Here is a 10,458-nt window from a genome sequence, read left to right as displayed (position 1 = left end):
ACTCTGGTCATTGGTTGGTTGCAGATAGAATAGAAGCACTGTTTTGCCTGCTGGAGGAAGGTAAAAGTCCTTCTAGTCTCAGGATGATCTTTTTCTCACCTGCCAGGACCTCCCTAGAGACACAGGCCCCACTAATAAGCCTGTGAACTTTTCAGCTCTCTGTGTCAAAGTACACTCCTGCACCATTTACTAATTTTCTTAATATTACTGCCCTCATACTGTTAGACCACAAACCAAAGCCAAACGTCTAGCATGTATGTAACTCTTTTTCCTATACATATCACTGTGACCCTCTGGTTCCTCAGACAGAAAATAAGAGACAAGAATACACTAAACTGGTTGATTGTGTATTAGAAAAGAGTCAGCCAGTTCATAAAACGAAAGCATAATCTCAAAGTGTTCACAAATCCATTCTCAAAGACAAGTAGATAACTTTTTCTCAGAGTAGAGATTCTTGGCAATGTTCTTCCATTCCTAGACCCCATACAGAATAGGTTGTATCTCAAGACTTTCTGCTTCATTTCAAGTCAATGTCTGATCTCTAACCTGTCTTCTGACAATAAATCTTACAGGAGCTAAAAGCCCTGTAGCCCTTTGTGTGGTGCTGGCTTTTTTTCCCCCTGTACATGAAAATTGGCATAAATCTTTCTATCCATCAGTCATAAGAAATATATCCTTGAGGTATTCTAGAAAAAAACAGGAACTGTGTTGGAGTCCAGGGCATTCCTTTGGTTGCCCTGGAGTGTCAGGGACCTGGGCAGGGGGGTCTGGGACCCCAGCCCGGACCCCAGGGCTCAGAGAGACACTGGATTTGATTTCAGTCCATGGGAGAGGCTTCTTGCACTGCAGGAAGCATTGCAGGCCACAAGAGTGTGAAAATAGTAGTTTAGTATATCACAGGGTGAAAAAACAGTGGGTTTGGGATTTTTGGCATTGAAGTGAATGGGGCAAGATGGAGATTTTGGGGCGTTGTCTCTTTCTTCTTCATTCTTCTTCCCTCACTCCATTTCTGCAGTGACGTTGGCACAAAGTAGTTAGTGAGGATTGTGTCAGAGTAAAGATGACCTTTTTAGTAATAGTGATAGATATTGGTAAGAAATAGTAAATAAGAAATACGTAGAAATTAGTATCAAAGATAAGGACAACCCAGGTTGGGGGGAGACGTGAGAAGTCCAAGCCGCGGCAAACATCTTGTTGGACTGAGAAAATTGTAAGACAAGAAACAATAAACGAAGCATGCAACCTTGAAAAATCTAAACCTGAAGACTCTGTCTCTTCCTTCGGTTTGGCACAGAGCTTTGCAGAGGGCAAAAAAGACTCTAAAACCACCTGAATGCCGGGGAATTTAAACTCCGGAAAAGGAGCCCCTGACAGAACTGAGCTTGGAAAGACGAAGTGATGAAAGTTAGTGTGGGAAATGAGTTGGTCACCTGGAGAGGAAGGGGATCTCAATGCTAAGTATCTTCTTTATGATTCTGATTGCTTTTAGGACTCAGAAAGATACTTAGAATAAATTAGCTGAAATATTTATTAGGTTGTTTAAAGTATTGAAATGGCTTTGGAAATATAAATGCTGATAGTGTTTCTTTAAATGTTCTTTACATGCTTTTCAACACAGAAGCCACTGACTGTGGAGGTAAGTATAAAAATGTGAAGAAGAATCTTAGTGAGAGAAAGAAAACTTTGGTACACGAGGTCTTTTAATACAGTTCAGGATTTTTAAATATTGCTGTTGTCAGATGAAACCATTTGGTATTCCCTGGAAAATATTTTTACAAGTAACATCCAGCAGAGCTAGTACTAAAAAAACAGTACTCTGTTTTTACAATGATTTCATTGTCTTGATGGTGTAAGTCAGTGCAGATTGAGTTTCTGTTTTCCCAAGATCATACATCAGTTTTGTGGAAGCACTTCACAGAGTGGGGGGAAAAAAAAAAAAGTTGGAAAGCTTTAAAATATGACACCACAGTGAAGGGATTCACTATCAGTCCCACTGTGTTACAGATGTTGATAGCTCCTCGAGCTCTATTGTCAGGCTTACTTTTTGCAGTGTACTGTAGACTAGCACCACCCACTCCATGGTGCTAGGAGGAAATTCAGGGTGAGTGGCTCAATAAATTTTCTTACGGACTTGAAAGATTAGGAGATTGTAAAGAGCCCGGATAAATTCTATTCCAAGGACTCTCATGGTGCTGGGGAAGGTCAGTAGATGTTGCAAATATTAGCAAATTGGTGGTGATGGGCTTGCTATACTTGCTGCAAGCAGATTTACAGGATTAATGTAGTAGGTGTCTGCAAGGTCAGGTGACCCTTTGCCAGCATCTTTGGAAGATTCCCATTTTCTGAACTAACAGTCATCTCACTTCTCCGGCATTTGAGCTTTCTTTTCATCACAAGCATCATCTGAAAACACTTAGCCAGTTATCAGCTTGTAATTATCCTCTTCCCATACTAAAGGCACCCAGATCTCAGAGAGCAACCACAGACCTCACAGATACTCTTTTTTTCAGTCTGTGCATAGCAGATTCTAATAAAAATATTTGCTCTTGTTCTTTTTTCCCTTCTCTATCAGAAAGTTGTCCACAGAAGTCTGTGAAGTGATTTGAGTTTGAGATCTGGAAGTTTTGGACCATAGACAGAATAAAAAGCATATGGCTGATGAGGGTCAGAGGACCCTCACCACGACTGAAGGGACATTTGGAGGCCTGCAGCTGGCCTGTAGGCCCCACAGTTATACTCAATTACAATCTTTCAACTGAAATTTGATTGATTATATAATTACTTTAATTATGTAACTCAACCAGTAAGGCCGGTTGGCGAGCAGGCCCGGGCCGTTGGAGGTCAGGCTGCTATTGGCTGCTTGGCCGGGTGGCAGCTGGCTCGGCCAATGAGGATTGACTGCACCGCCCCTGCCGTCTCACCGGTACCGGGAGAAGAGGGCCTCGTAAATTGGGCTGTTGCTAATGCCCTTCGGCTGTGTGTTGCTTCCCTGACTCCCACTGCGATAGAGACATGCATTCATGCATGGAAATCCAGGTATGCTGTCTTCAGTACTCTTCTAGGATGTGGTGGAGAGGCACCAGCATATTTCATAGGATTTATTTTACGGAGTAGTGATTGGGCTGATGGACAAATGTGCCCATTTTAAGCTGTAAAAAGGATGGAAATGCCGTTTTGATGTGCTTTGGATAATGCATGATTATAAGACATAAAATCCTGGTATCACAGGGGTATTGGTAAGGAAAGTTTCTGCTAGAATTCCTAGAGACTTGGCTGCTCCCCAGGGCTGTGCATATAAGGAGTAAGAGGCTGTGAACACAGGAAGTAGTGTTAAGTTCTAGGAAGAGCTTCTCTTTGATGTCCTGTACCCATAATTACTCTATGCTGCAGAAATCTTCACACTGTCCCAACTACAGAACAGTAACTGTCATTTGATTCAGTTTAGTGGTCAAGTGGGTGACCCATCTCCTACGGTGCTAGATCTGAAACGGAAAATGATGGTTGCAAGGAGTGTGCTTAGAGCTACAGAGCTTTTTCATCACCTTAGAAAGCAAAGTTTTGGGGCGATATATAACTAACTCTCTAATATGAACTTTTAAAACTTTTTTGCACAACTTTATTTTCAAGTATGTATTCTGGATGTGTTTTCAAAAGATGTTTTTGAAAGCTTTGATAAAAAATGGCTGTACAGAAGAACTTCACAGCACCAGCCACCCAGTTCTGGCTCACACTAAACATATGTTGGTACAGCTTGGAATGAGTACTGTTCAGAGGAAATCAAAGAGATTGGGAACTGGATTTTAAACTCCAATAAATTAATACAAAATTCTGTCATTACTATTTAGTTGAAAAGTATTAAAAATTATCAGCGTTGCCTCTTGTTTTTGAATAAACCCATAGAGACCTGAGTTTTGTTTCCTATGATTTTTTTTCTTTCACGATTTAATTTTTTTATGCTCTTTGTTCATGAAGTTAGCGTCTAACTAAACCTTTATTCACAGATGGGGACTTGTGTACATCATTTTCAACACACACCATTGTGCAGGCACTGTAAAGAAAAGTAGTCCCTCTCCTTACATAATTTATGGCTTTTTCATGTAGAGAGGTGAGACACATTAAATGGTTCAATAACTGTCTTCTATTTAATTGTGTCAGCAAGAAGAGTCTATTCCTTCCTGTGCTTTCCATTCCCTGGTTCTCTGATTTTCTTCTAGCTGTCTTTGATCTGTAAAAACACAGTCCTGTCTTCCTGAAATTATATCTGCAGCGGGGCTAGTAGGTGAATTGGATCAGATAAAATAAAACCTGACCTGAACACAACCCTAAAACTCAAGCTGAATCAGAATAACTCCAACTGGCATCAGTGGCTCTTTGACCTTCAAAATCAATGCAGCAAAGAAGTTATTACATTCCTAAATTACATGGATGTCATTGTGAGTTAGGCACATTTCAAAATATAAACATACACAAAGCAGTTTATTAAATTTCGCACCGACCTGGAAGCCGAGAGTAAAACCAGCCATGAAAACATGCTGCAGGTGTGTCAGAATTCTCATGGCTTGGGGGAAGATGAAAAGACACAGAAAAAGCACTAAAAATTTTCTGTGGTGCTTTTGCTTCTAGGGCCGCCGTCCTTAAACACATACACAAAATATTTTTTTCTTTCGTTCCCTACTAATGAAAGGATCTGTTTCCTGGTCAGCATCATGCTACAGTAAGTAACCTACTCTTAACCCTACCTATAAGGATAGTACTGTAATCACTAATTAGTATCTTTCATTTGGGATAAAATTATATTTTTCAAATTCCAGTCCCCTATAAGATGAGAAAACCAGCAGTGAGAAGGGTGTAACTGCACCCATTCTTCCCTGCATTGTGAGAAAGCCCATGGAGGTGGGTCTGACAGGTGGTGTGATCCCAGCAGTGGGATTTCTTCAGCATCATAGATGTCCTCATAGCTCATGAGTGTGCAAGATCCTTTTATATGTCATTCTGTGAAAGAAACTGATGACACTACAACTAATAAAACATATAAAAATAGTTTGAATAGAAAAAAGTGTGATTTCATGTTGCCTCATTTGAAAAAAAATTGAATTGTGTCTATAGAACCTGTTAACCAATTTGACGCTCACAACAGTAATCATTGCAGTATGAAATGAACATTGGGGAAAAAGGCTGTGCTAACAATTATCACTAGAATAGATAGCCACTGGAACACATAATCTAACAAATCATTGAAGGAATCACCGTAACAATTCTTGGATCAATAATACAAATTGTTTGGTACTTACATAAGTGAAAAGAATGAGAGCAATTAATTCCATTGCTGTAAATCATTGATCAGCTGCCTTAAAAAAATGTGTGACTTTTAAAACCTAAAATATGCCTTTGTGTCATGAGTCCTTGTAATGAGCGATTGAATTTTAAAGTATTTCTTCAGCTGGTGCAAAGATATGTAGCGTCATTGAAGTCCATGGTATCATGTCATTTTAGATCAAGGACTAAATACCTTCAGTTTTGATAGAGAAGCCTAGAACACCACTAAGTGGGTACTTCATCTTTGATGGCAATGGCTGTCTGGGTATTTTTGGCTCCTTAGCTAACTGGATGAGTTAGAAGATGTAGAAAGGCCTCTGAAATAAGGAAAAGAAAATTGACAAATGTCTGTGTGATCGCAACACGCAAAACAACCACACGGAGACAAGAGATCTGCAGGGCAGAGATGTTCCTCTGAGAGAGCCCAAGGCTGAGCCAAAGCCAAGAGCCTCTCTGCCTTTCTTACTTTTTATACATTTGTGGGTCTGGCTGTGGATTGGCTTCTGGGGTTATCACCTCCCAGCCGAATGGCCAGACCAACTGTCAGTTACAATTGTTTTCAGGTTAGAAATATGTAAACAAAGGTCAGGGAATGAAAAACAAAGGATTTGTTTATGTTACATGTGTGAGAAAAGGCAAAAACTGCTCCTAATATTGTACAGAAGCTAAAAAGACTGACTCCATCTTATGAACAATCAAAAGGCTTTAAAAAACTCAGAAAAACCTGAGTGACGTGTTTGCAGCACAGGGAAAAAAAAGTAGAAATGAAGTATATCATAACTAGGAGAAGAAGAGGGAGAGGAGGGAGAGAGAGTGAACTCACAGGACAGGATTTTCAAAGGCATCCTTGTGCATCTGCTTACCATAAAGAGCAGGGTGATTTTCAAAAATGTGCATCTTTTGGGTTAGTCACATTAACAAGAACACTTCAGTGTCTAAACTCAATGCTTGGGCATGAAGTAACATGTCGGGGGCTTTCCCCAACATTGAGGTGGTTTCAGGGTCCTTGGCTCCCCTGCACAGCTCCGAGCCAAGCTGAAGGAAGAGATAGAGTTCTCAGGTTTAGATTTTTCAATGTTGCATACTTCGTTTATTGTTTCTTATCTTACAATTTTCTCGGAGTCCGACAAGATGTTCGCAGCTGCATGGATTCCTCACGTCTCCCCCCGAGCTGGGCTGTCCTTATCTTTTATACTAATTACTACGTATTTCTTGTTTACTATTTCTTACCAATGTCTATCACTATTACTAAAAAGGTCATCTCTACTCTGACACAATCCTCACTAACTACTTTGTGCCACGTCAATGCAGCAATGGAGTGAGGGAAGAAGAAGGAGAAGAAGAAGGAGGCAATGCCCCAGATTCTCCATCTTGTCCCCATTCACTTCAATGCTAGGAACCTAAAATTACTATTTTCTCACCCTGTGATAAGCTAAACTACTATTTTTTCACATTCTTGTGGCCTGTAAACCTTCTCTCAGTGTAGGAAGTTTTTCCCCATGGACAGAAATCAAAGCCAGTGTCTCTCTGGGGTCTGGGCTGGGGTCCCAGACCCCCCTGCCCAGGTCCCTGACCCTCCAGGGCAACCAAAGGAATGCCTTGGACTCCAACAGTAACAGAGGTTAAGGCTGTCTGCACTCTTGTCAGGTCACTGCCAGTCTACTGGCAGCTCATTTTGGAAAGATGGTAGTTCTCTTTTCTCACTATTTTGTGTTGACAGGAAAAGCTTTGGCAGCATTTGGCCTGTGTCTGGGGCCCAGGCAGAATGGGAATGAGACAACACTTGGCATTTAAACAGCTGTGAAAATTAAATGCCTTCCAAGTTTAACAGCACCTGATCAGTGATCTGTGGATTTAAAATCTGGGGTAATGCTCTAAGTGCATGGTGCACAGTGTTCCTTAGTCGATCATATCTCAAAGGTCTTTGAAAATCCTGCAAAGTATCTAACTCATGTCAGCAACATTTTACGTAAGTTTAGTTTGGATCTTTGAAACCCACATATTAAAACAAGCAAGCAAGCAAGCAAACAAAAACCTTAGCTGAAGATTATTTACTAACTGGTTCACTATGATTTCACTATGCACATTCTTTGTGCAACAGTGATATTAATCCAAAATTATGAACAGTATTGCTTTAAAGGAACATTTGTGTTTAAATGTCTTAGCGTTGATATTTTCAGCTACTGGGTATAATTATATATTTGATAAAATTATTGATTGGGCCAAATAGGTAAAAAAAATCACAATTAAATGGCAAGGGATTCAAGACCAGTGATTAAGACAACTGAGTTTTAATGAATTTTTACAAGGAATTGTTTTACAAATTATAGTCAACTAAAAATCAGAACTCTCATGTTTCAATAGTTTGTATGATTTCTAGAGTTACTTAGATCCTGTTTTATGTCTAATCATGGATATTCAATCTTGGATGGCTTTGTCATCATTGTCAAGAAGAGTAAGTTTCCCTTGCTATAAAACAATCTAAAATGAAAGGGTCTTTCATGTGCATAAAAAGACACCAAACTTCGTCATTTTCTTTCTGTAATATGAAAGACAGTAGAGGTAGAAGTCAATGGTAATTTTTCATCAGGAAGGAATTACCTGTATATACATTGCCACAGTAGCAAAATGGAGCTGTAGGAGGTTTTTTACAGTAGTTGCATTAGTTGTGTAATAATAGCAACAAAGATAAACAGCATTATAACAGAAGTAAAAGCCTTATTCTTTCAGTTATATTAGATACAAATGTTTAGTGGAACATTTCTCTTTTTAGCAGCTTTCATGGGCAAACAATATTGGTGAAGACTAGAATGGGAAACAAAGGTAAAATAAGTTGTTCATGGTTACGAAACGAATGTGTCACGAGCCAGGAACAAGTTAGCCAGTCTTCTTTCCTACAGGTTCTTTTCATATTGTCCATCATAAGAATAGCATAAAATGATTAAAATTAACTAGTAGAATGCAAATTAAAATAGCATCTGTTGGATTACCATTAGCAAATCATGCATGAATTTTTGCCTAATTGTTATTTATTCTAAATGTAAAAAAAACTACTCATCTGCTTAATGTTCAAACCTTGATTCTGTATTAGTTGAAGCACTGAAAAAAACAAAACAAACAACCCCCCCAAAAAAAACAACAACAACAAATTATGCTAAGGGCAATTATCAGCTGTCTAGATCAAATATCACGTTTGTAGAGGTTTTATGTATTTATTAGGTAGCTCCTTCTGGACTCTGATGTACACCTCTCACGGCTTTATTAGCAGAATGCACTGGGAAATGAAAGAGAAAAGAAACAGAAGCAAAAAAAGATTAACTGGCTTGCTGATTTAGGGAGAAATATTTTTTTCTGTAAGAAGTCAACCTAAAGAACTGCGGTTTCCTATTGATCTGTATGCTTTAAATTTCTGTACTGGTACTGAACTACTCAAAATCCTATTATGTTCCTATATTATCCTCTCTTAGCTCCTCTAACCTCCAGGCTCATCCAAGCTGTGCATTAGCTGATTAAACAGCTGATTGGTGGCAAACAAAATGTGTGATAAGCAAGCTTATTTTACCTTTCCTCAGTAAGAGCTGAAATTGGCCTTTATTTCCCATATTTAGTTAATTTCCACAATTTTTTTGAAGTGTGACTTTGTTACCTTTATCCTGCTGTCAAACTGGACTAGAATTGTCCAGTGTTTTCAAAAGTCACTGCAAACAATTGGACAGATATCTGCACAAAGAACACAAATCACATCAAGATTGTTTCTTTAGGAAAAAAATAGTGGAAAATAGATGGAGCAGATCTTGCTTGATTTTTATTTTTTATTTTTATTTTTTGCATCCTCACAATTTACTTAGTTTTATTTTGCAAATGTGAATCATAAAAGGATTATGATTATTGTTCTCATTGGAAGACTGTGGTTTTGTCTTATTCATGCACTGGGAGACCAATATGGCTTTGGTTTTTCAAACAAATATCTAGGATGATTCAAATACATCTCCTAGATTATACAAAACACTGAAGTCTAATTAATTAATTATTATTGGGAAAAAAAAAATAAGAGAGAACTGAATAATGTTACTTTTTTAGAGTAAATGTTCTAATTGTGTAATGAACATTAATAACCAAGAACTATCATCTCCATTTTCAGCTTATTAATTTAAAAATAAATGTGATATTTTGCCAAACTATGGACCAAGTATTTTCTTCAATTCTTTAATTTTAATTCTTTCTTGAATGTCTGGAATTTAGGGCCAAATGTGCTGAAATAATGAGGGATGATATTTGGCATAATGAGGGGATGGTATTCAAACCTGAACATTTACAAGAACATTGCATGACAGTTCCAGCCCAAATTTGCCAAACCAACAAGCATTTGTCTCAAGTTCTAAAAAACATGCAAAATACTGATGGTTTCCTGAGGAGGAAGGAAGATTTGATGTAGGTGGTATTGAGAAATATAACTGCTTTTGAAAAAAATGGGATTCCACGGAACATACGGAAATGGGGACTGAGTAAATGTTGCATTTACTAACAATAGTCCTATTTGGTAATGACATATTCTTTCCAGAAGAGTGGCAAAATTAAACTGGATGAAACACTGAGGAAAATATCAGAGGAAACAATAATGTATTAGCAAAAAGGACAAGATGATCTACCCAGCGGACACTTCCAATTGTTACGATTCAAATTAGAGCCTGCTGTAACTGAGAATGTCTGGAGTCATTGTGTTCCTTTAAAAGAAGCATAGATGCTGCTAATTATGAGAATTGTCAAGAAATACTACATTCACTGAAAATCTTGGACTTTTCTTTTTTGATGTTTTTGAAGGGTAATGCAGATGTTTCTCCATTCAAAGCTTCATTTATTTTCATGTGAAAAGAAGGAAACAAGAAGAGTGGAAGAGAGACATTTCTGTTCATGTACACCATATTCTTCAAAGATGGATACAGGACAGGGAGACTCAAATGAATAAATTCAGGAATAAGTAGTGGAATCTGACATGTATAATCAACACCTCATCCTGAACCTGAGGAGAAGAGTTTCATTATTGTCTTTATAATTCAAATGGTTTCACCATTGAAGAACTGAGCTGCCCAGGCTCTCCAATAGGAAGTGTTTAATTATGGTATAAGAGCTCTATGCCATCTA

The 10,458-nt window shown here is 38.3% G+C and overlaps 1 long non-coding RNA gene across 1 annotated transcript; it reads left to right on the top strand.

Moving 5' to 3' along the window:
* Positions 1–2,823: 2,823 nt before the first annotated feature.
* LOC120752252 (uncharacterized) lies at positions 2,824–10,186 on the top strand. Its single transcript, XR_005700648.2, has 3 exons — positions 2,824–3,036; positions 4,624–4,714; positions 9,559–10,186. It is a non-coding gene; the product is annotated as an uncharacterized LOC120752252 (long non-coding RNA).
* The last annotated feature ends 272 nt before the right edge of the window (positions 10,187–10,458 follow it).

Source organism: Hirundo rustica, chromosome 4 (assembly GCF_015227805.2).
Source record: "Hirundo rustica isolate bHirRus1 chromosome 4, bHirRus1.pri.v3, whole genome shotgun sequence".
NCBI classification, from domain to species: Eukaryota; Metazoa; Chordata; class Aves; order Passeriformes; family Hirundinidae; genus Hirundo; species Hirundo rustica.
Note: the sequence above shows the minus strand (reverse complement) of the source record. Positions and strands in the feature narration are given on the sequence as shown.